The sequence below is a fragment of the Miscanthus floridulus genome, chromosome 5 (assembly GCF_019320115.1).
Source record: "Miscanthus floridulus cultivar M001 chromosome 5, ASM1932011v1, whole genome shotgun sequence".
Lineage (NCBI taxonomy): Eukaryota > Viridiplantae > Streptophyta > Magnoliopsida > Poales > Poaceae > Miscanthus > Miscanthus floridulus.
In genome coordinates, this window is record NC_089584.1 from 22,569,259 (window position 1) to 22,578,186 (window position 8,928).

General features: G+C 47.7%; 1 non-coding gene across 1 annotated transcript; it reads right to left on the reverse strand.

Annotated features, from left to right (window-relative positions):
- Positions 1-7,880: 7,880 nt before the first annotated feature.
- Positions 7,881-8,040, reverse strand: LOC136455792 (U1 spliceosomal RNA). The gene has a single exon (XR_010759259.1). It is a non-coding gene; the product is annotated as a U1 spliceosomal RNA (small nuclear RNA).
- Between the last annotated feature and the right edge of the window lie 888 nt (positions 8,041-8,928).

Consider the following 8,928-nt stretch of genomic DNA (forward strand, 5'->3'; position numbering starts at 1 on the left):
ACTGCCATTGCGGCCTCACCATGGTGAGCTCAACCGACCCCTACACCTCCGTGACCTTGGACCCTACCACCACACTCACGACCATGGCCACCGCTCGGACGCACGCACACATAGACCCAAAGGCCGACCTTGGCCACGCTGGCACTCATGCACCGAGTAGTGTCACGGTGAGCCAAGCGTGCACTGTGTCCATGTCCCCAGGCTCTTTGGTCAAGCACCGCTGGGCACGGTCGTGAGCTGCTCACCCAAGGCCTCGGAGAACGTCGCGCGCGACACCATCACCGCGGACGCGCGCGTCGTAAGCAGCCCCAGTCCCAGACCCTGCCTTACTGAACGGCTTGTGGGAAAGCACCAAGGCTAGCCAGCCCAATGCCCAGCACCAGCTCCCTCTCTTCTCTCTTGGGCCGACTGCGGTAGCTGCAACATCGGCCCAGTGGCCCTGTGTTGGCCCCCTCTCTCTTCCTTGTAGTTGGGCCGACAAACAGGCTGGCCTGCCTTTCCTCTTCGCGTAAGCCAAGCTCGGCAACAGCCCAGTGGCGGCCCAGTAGAAACCGTGGCCTCCCTCATCTTTTTCAGGAATGGATTTAATCTCTGAAATTCGTAGAAAATTCATACGTTGTCGAAAAATTATGAAACCAGTTTCATAATTTTTCTAAAGACAAGCACCACGATGTGGACCAACCCTTAAGTACTCTTCGATCATAATTTTTCTAAAGACGAGCACCACGATGTGGACCAACCCTTAAGTACTCTCCGACCACCTTGGCAACCTTTCCGACCATGTTGGCAACCTTTCCGACCACGTTGGCAACCTTTCCGACCACTTCGGCAATCTCATCGACCATGTTGATGATCACCCCGACCACCTCCGTGATCTCACCGACCATGTCGGCGAAGCTCTCCGACCACCTCGGCCAGCCTTCCGACCACGACGGAGATCTCACCGACCACCTCGGTGACATCTCCGACCACCGACGAAAGCCCCTTCCTACTTATTCTTATACTCGTTTGTACACTTACAATACGTGATCTTGATCTATCTATATCTGTCTGCACCATGCCCTTGTGTAGGTCTACCCATCCCCATCGCTATGGAATGTGCTACTCCGCGGTCGTGTCGAGTTGTTACGTCTTTCGGTTGTGTGTGGTTCTTATCGCTGGTTGTTGGTGTTGTTGCCTGTGTGCCGGGCCTTCGAGCCGGCTGAGGGATCATACCTCGTTCGGACGCTACGATCATGAGATCCGTCTCGCCATGACCGTGATGCCGAGCATAACTCGACCCCTCGCTTTTTAGTTGACTTCATAGTACCACGAGTGTTAGCTCCTGTCTTCGGCCCTAGAACATGGTCGTGATGGATTCGATGTCGATACTAACATCAATGCGGATATCACCCACATGCCTTGAGCCCTCCATGACCAAGTCCTGTGGGAGATGACCTAGAGATAACAATCGTGGAACGATGGGTGCCAACTCGTTGGTATAGCTTGTGGCCGCGAGTTCGCCTCGCCATGACCATGGAGCTACGCCACTCTTTTACTTTTACTTGCCTCTTCGCGCTCAAACCCCCGTATGCTTGTACCATTGTATGACCATCGCATTTCCTGATTCTCGCGGTGACAACCGCACCGCTATGAATTAGAGAGATGTCTTAGTGCCAATGCACCTAAGTCGGGTACCCTACGAGTGGTTTGCGCACTTGTACTCTTTAGTGAGTCGCTCCTTCCAATGCCCTGTCTTCAGTCGTGGCGTGTGTGCTGGAAGGAGCAGACCTCCGTTCCTTACTGTTATTGCCCTATTAGCCGCTCCGTTCGCTCCCGCCTTGTCCATGGCGATTGGATCAAAGACCGGACTATCTCTTTTAGCTAGCGAAGCTATAGTCTATGTCGTACCTCGGACCCGTGCGTGTCGACCCGATCGATCGTCTAAAACCATCTTTCCCAAAGATGTGTCTAAGAACATGACATGGATGTGCCTAGCTAACCCTTGCTTCTTTTGTTTTGCTGAGCAACTCTCTTCTCGGCTCCCGACGTTATTATGTCGTAAGGATCGAGAAAACCCGTTGCTGTCCAATCTCTTTGTGCTACCGCATTCTACCATAGCGGGTGAGCCGAAGTACGTTGGAGCCAAGTCACAATAGTGTTAATCATTCTTTTATGCTACTCATGATCAATTGTGACTTGCGGGATAAGACTATAAGAGTCGAACCCTGTCGTCCTTCCTTCAATGGGCCCGTCCCTCGATTCCCGTCCTCTCCATGACGCTCGGATCGAGGGACGTGAGCCGTGATGTTTGCTATGAATGAGCTCTGGCTTAAACCGTTTATCATAAAGTCGTACTGGCTTGGCCATGGCATAAGCTTGTGCATAAGCAAACCATCACTTGTGTTTATTGGCCCAAGGAAATCGGACAACCGCCGAGAGGGCTAAGCTGTGAATCCTTTAGTGTGACATTGGTGTTATTGGATCTTCTTGCGTCTTGTCGTCTTTTCGAGTGTTGTGTGTTCTCTAGCCTTGCGTGTCGCTTCGCGGAGTAGCTAGTGATCGGATCAAGAGAACGGAAACAACGACAAGGACTATGGACCAGAGTCGACTCAGGAGGAGATGACCTCGCTGATTGAGCACCAATAGATGGAGAAATGTACCACTACTACCTCTACATCGTAGGTGTCATGGCAGCACCCTCTTTTAGAGAATCCTATTAGACATTGCATAATATCTAGAACTGCTAGCGCTTTATAATTATTCCTTTGATAATACTTTGATGCATGCTACTACCTGAGCCATTATTACCCTGATGCAACCCACTCTACTACGTCACCCTGCTTTGCGCATTCGCTCGCTTATATATGCTTATTGCCTGCTTGCTTGCATATTACACCACTATACTTATTATTAACTCCACTTCGCATTATATCTGGGATGTGATGCTGATGGTGAACCCTAGGAATGGTTTGGCTATGGGTGCCGGACTTGGTGGTGTGTGAGCGTGCTGCGTGTGTCTTGGGTGCATAGAGAGTGAGGGTTGTGTCGACCGAGCTGGATTAACGACGAGCCTGGGGCGAGTCTTGCCATGTGGTGCTACCTGGGCACTTGGATATGGAATACCTGTGGCGGGTAAATGGTAATTGGAGGTGTCCTTGGGTGTGAACCTCAGAGAGGTGGAGCCCAGGGTAGGGGTGCTGTGGTAGCACGTAAAATGGAAACCCTGCTGAAGACATCCTGGCTTGGTCAACCCCTAAGGACTTACTAGTACTCAGACTCACCGGGAATCCTTTACATCCCACTCGCCCTATATGGTGCGGGACGGTCGGACTACTTGGTAGAACGTTGCCACTACTGCTAGGCGAACGTGTGCAAGGAGGTACGGGGCGCGCGGTTTCCCCCACACCCTTCCAAGACTTTAGGAGGCCTTGTGGACCTGGCTCCTGACACCCGGAGGGCCCCGGCTCTGTCTATGACTCACAGTATCAGCCATCCCAGACTAGACTTGGGATGTACCAGGGCTGAGAGGTAGGGTGGCATCATTCTAGGCTAGCAAGCGGCCGGAATTTACCTAGACGGGGCACCGTCGAGGATGGCTATCTTGTGGGTATGTAAAACCTCTACAGAGTGTTTGGTTGATCGATCGATACATATGCCGACTTGTCGGCTTTGGACCTTTCCAGGGTTTCGCTTAAACTAGATAGGAGATGAGTCTTTCTTTCCTCCCTCCAGGGTTTGGAGTATTTTCCGGCCGTGAGCCAGGGGCTGCGGGCCGTTGAGACAAGTGCCGAGAGGGAGTCGGCCTGTCGACCTGAGTGTGTGAGATGAGATGTGGTGATGGTGGTGTGGTTATGGTTGGGATGGGATGGTGGATGGATATGGATGGATGTGGATGTGTGTGGCTGGGAATGTGTTAAAAACTGGATATTATTATTACATTACTACTGTTACTTGCTTCTCATGCGCTAAGGATGCAAACCACGGCCACATATTAGGATCGCCAGATCCTCTTGTTTTATCTTTTCCACTAAAGCTCATTGGTGCTGATCATGGCCTGCACACATCTGGCGGTGTGCAGATTTTCCTGCTTCTCAGAGATGCTGATGTTAGAAGGATTAGAAGGTCTCGTGCCTACGTTCAAGTTTGGTTCGGAGATGGAATCTACGCTGCACTACGCCAACTCTGATGATGACCCGTGAAGGAGGAGCCTTCACTCGATAGTCTTCCGCTAGATTAACTCTGTAATAGGTGTTCCCCAGTGATGTAACATCTTGTATTCTTGTAATCTTACAATGTATGACTGTGATATCGACTGATATATGATAATATGATGGAATCAACTATTGGTTTCATCATATTATAATTTATTCTGTGGATTTTCCCTTCGCGGAAAATTGAGGATGTTTCAAAGAGGGGCAAAGCAAAAGTTGATCATGATAGCTCAAGTGACGATGAGATTGATGATGCAAGCCTTGCTCTCATGGTGAGAAGAACCGCCAAGATGCTCAAGAAGCTAAACAAGAATGGTGTCAAATTTGATGGCAAGAAGAAGAAATTCTTCACTAGTAGTAGAAGGAAGCCCATCTCTGAAATAGATTGCTACAATTGTGGAGATCTTGATCATCTAGCTCATCAATGCTCCAAATCTAAGAAAGACAAGTATAAGAAGAAGTACAAGGGTAAGAAAGATGACTCAAGTGATAATGATGTTGAGAAGAAGAAGAACAAGCCATACAAGAAGAATGATGTCAAGAAGAAGGAATTTCGTAAGAAGAAGAAGAATGGCAAGGCCTATATTGTTGGTGATTGGCTCACAGACATTGAATCATCAAGTGGCTCATCCGATGATGAAAGTGAAAATGAGAAGAAGAAGGTGGCCACTCTTTTGATTAGGTCTTCACTACCTTCACCGACACCGTCGTCATCATCTTCTACACACCTCTCAATGCACTGTGCCGGAGGATGAAGTCATGAACAGTACTGCAACATTCTCCATTGGATCAATGAGAAGTGGCCTGAGAGGTCGCAAAAGGCGATGCCGCTTTTGTATACTGTGAAATATTACAACAGACCTGAAGAAAGAGTGAGGCCTGACCACCTAAGGTCCTCAATCTAATTTTTCTCAGGAGGGCTCTATGGGAGGAGTTATAGGTGAAGCTCGTGAGAAGAAATTGGCTTGGATTGTGGTGTTTTGCCTTATTGCTGTGATAATGGTGATGATTGTTAGTGTCCTGGTGGCTAGGCTAGCAAGAAGTGAGCATCGGAATGAAGTAAGGATCCATGTTTTGGTCCCCATTTTGTCTCAAATGCCTTGTAAATGCATTCCTGAAATGAACCTTTTCACAATGGTGGTTGGCAACTCATGGCCGCTCCAGATGTAATAAATATTAAGCTGTGGATGATTGATGCTTGTATGAAGTTTGTTCTTTGAATAATGCCTTAACATAGATATTATACTGAATCATCAGAAAATATGATGTTTCAGTAACCAAAAGGTGTATTACCGACTTGCCAACATGCATGGATGAACTACTCGGGATCAACTAAATAGGACATATAGCACCCAATTCAGTTCCAAACCTTGAGACTTGTTTTTCTTACAAAGTTAAGTCACCAATGGAGCCAAATCCAGACGTCCAGTCATGTGCGTAGCAGCACGACCATATGCATGCAGTTGGGCGTTGGAACCTGATTGAGCAGCCCTCACTCAAGCAGGCAAAAAGGAAGAACGAATCCGAGGGCGCCGCCTAGCTAGTCGGCTTGGAAGAAATTAAGGCAGGCGTGCGCCAATAATAAGTTTGCTCCGTGTCCACATGGAGCCGTGTACACGTACCCACCAATCCTGCCTTGCCTTTGGTAACATGGTGTCATGCCATTTGTTCAACTGTTGTGTACTACTCGTGTCGACCGTCATGGTTCATTTGGTGATTTGGAAGAAAAATATCCGGTCAACGAATTGCAATGACGTCGGTAACATGGCAGTGTCTTGTGCTGGGGAAGGGGAATCGGTGACGAGACTGTCTCCAATATAAACTTAAAATGGTTATAAAATCAGCTTCCGAATATCTATACGGAAGATCTATTTTAGCCCAAATATGAGTATCTCTCTTCTAGAAACTTATTTGCAGAAAGGATTCTCTTTTGGATTTTGTCGTTGAAGAGGATGTCGAATATGTATTGACCTCTTTGACTGTAGCACTACCAAATATTGAACGGGTCAGTTGGATAGCAGCAAGATCGGTTGGAAGTTGGTGCCTAGCCGCCGCCTGCATATGCTCTCTCTGGCTTTGTGCTGTTCCATCTCAGCTGCTAGTAGCATTGCAGGGGCGCAGGGCTACGCACACGGCAGCTACATGCATGGCCACATAGGGGGGATGGTCGGACGGGTGGCCACCAAGTCCAACTGCAAAGTGCGTCAAACACCGCCCGTGACGCCAGAGGTTTAGTCCCCCGTTTCAGGTAGTAATAACCCCTCCTTAATTTATTTTGGAAGGGTTTATAAAAATTTGAAAAGTTAATTTTTCTAATAATTTTAACTAATAACCAGTCCATGGAACTATATGCTTGTTTTTTTTGGAGCAGACTATATTGACTGTTGAGTCAGTTGAGTGTGTTTTGTTGGATATAGTCATGAGCATAAGGTTATCATTGCTATGACCCCCCACTTCTTGTGGTATGTATATTTCACGTGTTATCACTTTTTGCTGAGGATCGTGCCAGTTCTAATGCCGCTCTACACCATCTGTACCTTCCTACCTACCCACCACTCTTGAGTCTCCTTAGCCTCACAAGGTTGATCCTCTACCTTTTACTTCTCCTCGGTCTCCCCTGTTTCGCCCATCTATCACTCGAACACTCGTTGTCCTCGAGTTCTGACTCCCACTTCCTTGGCCAGTCCTGGCACTCCTGATGTTGATAACTCTATTAATATTGACTAGTCATGTACTATCTCTGATGAGTCATAGGATGGACAGTGGTATAATCTACAAGATCGTGCTATTCTGTTGTGAATGAGCCATTCACATATTGACGAGTCATGTGCTATCTCAAATTCCCAAGATTAATAACACGTATGCCCTAACTGATAAGTTTTGCATCATAAGTTATCACCTTAATGGGCGGCAACAGTTTTTTCTTCTATTTGTGATCATTTTGACATCTAATGTTGGTTTTTATTGTCAAGTTGTCCGTATGCCCTAGAACATTTAGGCTGCAAAATAGTCTTGCAAAGTTTTTATATTTTGTTGTATTTTTCTTCTTTTTGTTTTTGGTACCACAACAGCTAGCAGCAACCACCTTGCAGCGAAATAGATGCCTACTGGCTAGCCCCTTTTTTGTTTTTGTTTTCCCCCTTTTATCTCCCTTATCATTTCCTTTGGAGGTTCTAATACTGAAATCTTTAACAAATCATTGTTTTTTCCCCTCATCAAGGTGCCATATCTGCCAAACTGAATATGAGGAACGGAGACCAGATAAAATGGCTGAAAGAAATGCACAGGTATCCATCCTGGTTTGTTTAGTTCAGTTATGCATTTGAATACTAGCTAGCAACGCACAGTAAGCGTTGGGGATCCCATCCTCAAAACGTTCCTGTCGTCACTACAATGCTGAATAGTGTCTATACATTTTGCGATTTGCTGGACGAGGTTTAAACGCGGCCGTAAACGTTGAACCATAAAATACGTGGTCGAAAAGGCAACAAAAACCGTACGAGATTTTTTTCCAGCTAGGTGTCGACTCACAAGCCCATCAACAGCCCACTATAGTAAATAGCCCAAGAAAAACAAGGTTCGAATCAAAGCCTCGGCTATCCAAAAAAACAAATTTGCTTGAAAGCCCTCGCCAGCAAAGGCAGGGATCTCTACGACAGGGACCAAAATCTAATTTAATTGAATTGGCAGGGGCCGCGCGGACGCGTACCCCCTCTACCACAAATTATGACGTCCACTCTCCCACTTGGGGAGATGGTAGACCAGCGCACCCACTAAGTGCAATGTGGGCCACTGATCCAGGCCATGGGCCTTCCTGACCGCCCATCGACCCCGTCCAGGTAAGTATGTTGCACGGTGGCACCAGGGCCAGATTATATAGGCAGCTTGCTCCTGTCGTCTCTCCCTGGAGCGTCGAGGTGGGACTAATCGCCGGGCGTCTCTGGAGGAGGACTGGGACTGGGAGAGGAACCGCAGCACCGCTCTACCGTTCGATCCTGCCCGGACGGCTGAGAGGCTTCGTGCGGAGCTACTTGGGTCTCCTGAGTCGCAGTTCTAGACTCGGCCGACGGAGAGAGATCGCTAGATGGGCCAAGCCTGGTTGGTGGCCTTTGTATAGTCGCCGTATCGTGTCTACTTCATTGCCGTGTTTTTTTTTTTTGTCAATTTTCTTTTCATTTTTGCGCGCAAAGAAATTAAAGTCCACGCAGGCCGTGGTGCCCTCTGACTCTGACAGTGGACGCACCACGGTTCGAGTCGGTCCTTAGTGTTGTGGCATTCGTTTGTAGATGAATCTTAAGAACCGAACACCATGCAAATCATAGGAATCAATGAGAGAACTGAAGGAGGGAAAGAAGTCAGCCAGTTGCAGGCTTTGTAAACAATCTTCTGCGACGGCAACGGAATACATTTTGTAATGTAAATAGAGTAAAATACGCCCTGGGTCTTCAAACTTTTGAAACATTCTCATCTGCGTTCTCAAACTAAAAAAGCTATGTGTTGATGTTCTATATGACTGTCATAAGACTCGACTTGTTAGATATTACGGAGGTTTAGTGAGCACCATGCTGAATTTCTCTACCATTTTCTTCCTTTTCACTTTAGCCAATATGAGTCGCGATCTCCGGTAGTCTAACTCTTCGCGGCGGCGCGGCTCGCCATCTCCGCGTGTGTAAGGTGCACGTCGCGAAGAGTTAGCCAATATGAGTCGCGATCATATTGGCTAAAGTGAAAAGGA